At 47.5% G+C, this 6,000-nt stretch overlaps 1 protein-coding gene across 1 annotated transcript in view; it reads left to right on the top strand.

The window, feature by feature from the left end:
• The first annotated feature begins 1,896 nt into the window (after positions 1 to 1,896).
• Positions 1,897 to 6,000, top strand: part of Ralgps2 (Ral GEF with PH domain and SH3 binding motif 2) — a 149,503-nt gene continuing 145,399 nt past the window's right edge. The window contains exon 1 of the mRNA XM_026388514.2: positions 1,897 to 1,983. The gene's annotated coding sequence lies outside the window, so the exon portion shown is untranslated. The remainder of the gene's footprint in view (positions 1,984 to 6,000) is intronic.

Here is a 6,000-nt window from a genome sequence, read left to right as displayed (position 1 = left end):
CTCATGAGTCAGATGGCTTTTTCTCATCAAAGTCAGAATGAAAAATTCACTGGTTTTACAGTAAACTATGAAAATTATTGGCAGATGTAGGACACAGGCTCATTTGTTTTTATGAGGCTCTAATTCAAGTTTAAAGTAATTGCAAGAAAGTTGCACAAAATAGAATCCCCTGTTCCTCAGTTTTCTTATTTCTTGAGAGCAGTTAATTATTTGTGATAATGGCATATATATATATATAATTGTTGTATTATTGTTGGCACACAGCCAACCACCTTTTCCTTAATCTCTTACTAACTGAAAAAAGACTAAACATTTACCCAGCTCTATTACAGCTGGAAGGGACTTTTCCTCCAAGTGCTAATTCAGTTTGGCTGTTGTTTCTTTGGGACTTGAAGCAATTAGCATGTATGGGAAAGCTTCCTGTATTCATAAAGCATTTCCACCCTTTTTAATCAATAGTTTTTCCTTCCTCTGGAATGTTTTGGGACCATTTGTTTTCTCTACTTCTCTCAGTGATTTTTTTTAAAATCATGATTCAAGACTTTCTTTGAAAGCAAAATGGAATAAATATGAAACACTATGAACTTTGTTTCTTGTTTTGTTTTTGTTCTAATGTACCTTTAGGTGGAGGCCCTTTAAAGTAGTAACCCTATTTGAGAGAACGTAGTTCAAGGGTATTCTAGAAGGTAGTCCAAGGAGAAATTAGTTAGCATTCTCCAACGCACAACAGTCATCAGATCTGTTTAGTGGTTATCAAAGAAACCAAGCAGGAACAATTCTGGTTCTTTTTATACTCTGTGCTGCTACACAGTATTTCTTCCACATTCTACTGCACGTTGCCTACAAGAAAGGGCCGCAGAACATCAAATAATCATTGCTTTGCACAAGCCCTAAGGACAGCATATGCAGGGGTGGCTCACTGACAACCTTCCACTAAAAGTCACACTGCCTCAAATGGTGCTAATTGTAACTAGGCCACCCATACGAAAGTGCACCCTCTGAAACACCACCCTTCCACCGTTTATAAGGAATCACTCCTTTTCTTCATTCACGGGAAATAGTTAACATTTTAGAATCATGTGCGTGAGAACACGGTTCGCCTGGGATCCATCAATCTGAGCCCGGGGCGGCGGGGTGTGCCCAATCTGACACTGGTCCTTAAGCGAGGAGGAATACCCTGCACCACACCTGCAGAGGCCCACTCCGAGCCTTCCCGAAGGCCAACGCGTCGGAGTACCCACACCCTAATTCACGGCCCCACAGTAGTGGGGCGACTCTTCCCTCAGGAGCCCCCTTCTTGTCCGCCGCCACTTCTAAAGGCACCGCGGGCGTGTGCTGGAGCTTTGATCTGGGCCGAGCGTTGGCCTCAAGACTTTGTTCTCGGGTCTTGCAGGAGAGGTGCCGGCGCCCAGGCCCAGCTCCAGCGCCGACTCCGCCGAGGGCCGCGCGGGCGGGTGCGGGCGCGGTGGCGGGGCCCACCTGTGCGTCCTCTCAGCCCTGAGCTGCCGCGTTCGCCGAGGCGAGCCCCTCCCCGCACAGGCGCGCGGCGGGGGTGCTGCGGAGGGTGGCGCGCGCCGGGGACACCGGTGCCCTGCGGCAGTTGGGTTCCGCCGGGCCCAAGAGCCGCGGGCGGGCGGCGCGCGAAGACCCCGCCGGTGGTGGCGCTCCGGGCCCGCGCGAGCGCGCTCGTTTGGTGCGCGCGCGCCCGTGTCTCCGCCCCGCCCGCCCAGCGCGCGCCTCCGCCAGGGCCGCTCTCCTCCCCCTCCCCGGCGCGAACGGGGTGGATCCCGCGCACTCCCCTCCCCCGAGCAGCAGCGGCGGGCGCTGAATGAGAGACGCCGACCGCCGAAGTCGGCTGGCGCTCTCCTCGGCGGCTGCGGCAGTGGCGAGGCGTGACGCCGGAGTCGCCTCTCCATCCTCCGAGGCGACGGCCGCGGCTGCACAGGTCGGCGCTGCGGCCCGCGGTGGTGCGGAGGACGGAAGGTGGGTGCACTGCGCCCCCCGAGCGGCGCGGGGAATGGCGGCGGCTCCGGCGCTGCGGCGTGCGGCTCGTCCCCGGCGCGGGAGGCGGCTGCGGAGTCGGCCGCAGGAGGAGGACTCCGGGCGCGCCTCCCGCGGCCGCTCGGGCTGGCGGAGGCGGCGTGGGGCGCTGGCGCGGGGACCCCCGGAGCCCGCCGTGCTCTCCGCCAGGCGGCGGAGGCCCGGGCCGCCAACGCGCCGTGCCGGCGGCGCCTCAGCTGCCCTCAGGTGAGCTCGGACGGCCCGCGGGGCCCGCCGCCCGGCCACACCCCCTCCCCTGCCTCGGCACTGCACCCTGCGCCTGGCCGCCGAGCGGCCGCTCGCGAGCCCGCGGCCGGGTGACCTGTTGCGGGGCGGCCCGGGCCGACCAGGCTCCGCGTAGTGCGGGCGGCGGGTGCAGCCCCGGGTCGGCTGGCGGCGCGGCGGGGGCCGGGTGCGGGGAGAAGGAGGGAGATTCCGGACGTGTCTGATCAAACACTTGCAAAGCCGCGATATCTTTCTGCAAATATCCGGAATGCCACGCCGTGTCGGATTAGGGAGCTCATAAACACCGTGCTCGGGAGGGGAGCGGGGGAAACCCGAGCCGCCCGCCCGCCCGCCCGCGAGGAGCTAATATCGGGAACCCGGCGGCGACCTGTGCGAGCGGGGCCCCGCCCGCCCCCTCGAAGCCCCTTCCCTGTGGCGCCGGGTCGTGTGGACGCAGCCAGTTTCAGTGTCCGTGGGCGTGTTTGGGAGGGAGCTGCGAGCTGATAGGAGGTACCTGGGTGCAAATGTTAATTTGTTTGAGCTGGGAGGGGTGAGGGAGGAGGAGGAAAGGGCGCTGCTGTTAGCTGTGGAGGAGGGGCGATCGAAACACCCAATTTCTGTTCAGGAAGCGCTCCGCAGGGTGTTTGCGCCCAGTGTTTACGGCCTAAAGTGGAAACACGCAGGCAGCGATTCATGGAGCTTTATCTTCTGAGTCCTGGGTCGGCCCCCGCCCCAACGCTGTAGTTGCTATAGAGAGCTTTGTTTTCGTGCCAGTGTTTATTAGTTGACTTTGGTGCTTTGTTAATATTTACCATCAGATCGACTCGTGGTCCAGTCTCTTTGAAGATGACCCTGAGGATTTTGGGAAACTTTTCAATCGGTGCTTGCAGGGTATTGCAGCGTGACACTGAACATATCCTCAAGCCATAATCGTGTTCCACCCAGATAATATGCTTATACCAGCGGTAGAATCAAATATAATAAGTGTATTAGTATTACTGCTGAATATCTTAGTCATGAGAATTATGAAGGAACTTATATTCAAACTATTATTTTAATAAAAATAACCTCTAAGCTTTGTAGACGTGAAGTTGATCGTGTGGCGTCCCATATTTGGAAAATGCCCTAGCCAGATCTATAGATCAGATGTAAGGTCTTTCCTTCGATGCCATTTTGAATAAATAACTTAAATGTAATTCTTTTAAGTTTAATTCAAAATGGTAAGATCTGTCTTTTTCCCATTATATTCCACCTTTCATTGAATTAAGGAATATGACTTCACATTCTCTGGGTGGAACTCTGGAAATATTACTAACTTTGCCTAATTATTCCAGATTACAACAGAAATTTAAAGGTAATGCTTATATATCTAGATTGTCTCATGCCTTTCTGACATTTATTTGTAATATAAAGAATATTCAAAAATTCTCTGAGACAGAATATGAAAAAACTGGGTTTGTAAATTAGATGCACTTATGAGTAATATTTGTGTGTATTTAAATACCTAGTACATCTTTTTCAGTTTTTTATGTCATTACAGTTGAGACCATAGGGTGTAGTGAATGATATGTAGATGAAATTAATTGTTGCAATTTGAAACACTTAGTTTTGGCCTCTAGGGGTCTAGCTCATGTGGTACCTACTTGGTCCCAGTTATTCCTCCAGATGTTGGGGATACATCAGGGTAAAAGACAGGTCTGTGCCCTGAAGAAGCCTAAATGGTAAGTGGGCAAATCTGTTAGGTTAAAAGCTTCAGAAGTAAAAACTACCTGAATATTGTTCATGTTTTTCTTCTTAGAGGGAGTTATTACTTTGTGAACAAAAGCATTAATACAACTGTTTTAAAAACTGCTTATGTTTATACACATTAGGTGTATAAATATATCAAGGATAAACATTCTACCTCAAGTCAGATGCATGGTTTATGTGTGGCTAAACAATCCTATTCTTTTGGTTTATATAGTTAAATGTTTGTTGAAAATACTCTTGGCATTTACTGGTCTACAAGGGTGTCTAATTTTTTTTCACAGTGTGTTTTTAAAAAAAAATCACCTTTTGTTTTTAGTGAACCAGTGCCCTGTTCTTCCACAGAATCACATAACCCTCACTGGCAAAATGAAGAAAATTTTTACTTGGAGTGTTTGGTTTTCATCGTGGTGAAAATATGACAGATATTGGTATAGTTCTTTACAACTTTGAAAACTCTTTTCATATATTATTTATACCTAAATATTTTATTACTCCTTATTTGCAGTGTTAACATTGATACTTGGTAGGTATTATTATCTTGTTAATTTAGGTCAGGACACTAAAGTTTGGAGATGTAAGCAAACCACCAGCAAGCAAGCAGTGAACCCAAACTGGAATTATAGCTTCTACTAGAATGTAATAGTCCCCCTCAGGAGTGTGTAGAGTTTGATGGGGAGAACATGAACACCTGATGCTACAACTCAGCATCTACTACGCTATTGGTTTGCATTTCCAGAAATTTCTAACATACTTTTAAACCTTAAATCCAACTGCTAATTAGAATTTAATAAGCTTATTTTCTTTTGTAGGTTTAATTTAAACCTGTTTATTTTAACTGGGCATAGTGGCACTTATCTGTAATCCCAGTGACTCAGGAGGCTGAGGCAGGAAGATCACAAGTGTGAGGTCAGCCTGGGCAACTTAGTGAGACCCTGTCTCAAAAATTAAAAGAACTGGGGTTGTAGCTCAGTGATACAGCACCCCTGGGTTCAGTCACAGTGTTGGAAAAACAACAATAACAACAAGAAGCATGTTTTCTATCAAAGAGATATAAAATGAAGACAGGTTGTTTGGGTTTATCTTTAATAGTACAAGTTTTTGAGAATAAGATGCATTAGAATGAACCTGATTTTTTTGAATATGAGGTTTTTGTGTATTTGAAGTAAAGTGGTTACTTCTTTAAAGTTATTTGGTTTTCCATGAGAGTATAATTAGATGGCTTGAATGAAGTCTTTGGAAAGAAAAACTGATGTATTGCATTACCCTATAAATGATTTCTCTAATGTGCTTTGCATTCCCATTGGTTTCTCAAGGGAGTGAATGAAGACTGGCTCTGATAAATTTTAGTGTCTTGGAATTAGTCTTTCCCCTTTTTAAATGCTTTATAATGGAATACCCCACCACCACCACCACCACCACCATACTGGGAATTTGAACCCAGGGGAGTTTTACTGCCCTTTTTTGAGACAGGGTCTCCCTCAGTTGCTGAGATTGGCTTAGTACTCTAGAACCTCCTACTTCCACCTTCTGTGTGGCTGGGAATGCAGGAGTGCACTAAATTTATAATGAAATATTTCTTGGTTAATGCCTTCAGCTTTTGATTTAGGAAAACTTATATAATAGGGATATAACACTGGTATCTAAAATGTATGGCTAATTAGATTTATCAGAAGAATATGGACTGATAAATAGATAGATATACATGTCTGTATTTTGTAATACAGCAGTGTTCTTACGAGTGAGTTTGAGGAAATTTGACAACTTACATATGCCACTGCAGAAAACTTCTGGTACTGACTATTGAGTGACACGTTGCTTTGAACTGAGAGAGGCTTGAAATGAAGCCTTTAACTTGAATTTAGTAGATACCTTTTGTTTCTCAGAACAGATTTTTCTTCTCTGTTTCATAGTTTGCTCTCCTTTTGTTCTTGAAAGACCCTTCCTGAACACCTTACTAAATGGCATCCACATCACACTGTGCCCATA

Source organism: Urocitellus parryii, chromosome 9, assembly GCF_045843805.1.
Source record: "Urocitellus parryii isolate mUroPar1 chromosome 9, mUroPar1.hap1, whole genome shotgun sequence".
In the NCBI taxonomy this organism is placed as follows: Eukaryota; Metazoa; Chordata; class Mammalia; order Rodentia; family Sciuridae; genus Urocitellus; species Urocitellus parryii.
The sequence above is the reverse complement of the archived record's forward strand: the minus strand, read 5'-3'. Positions and strand labels throughout refer to the sequence as shown.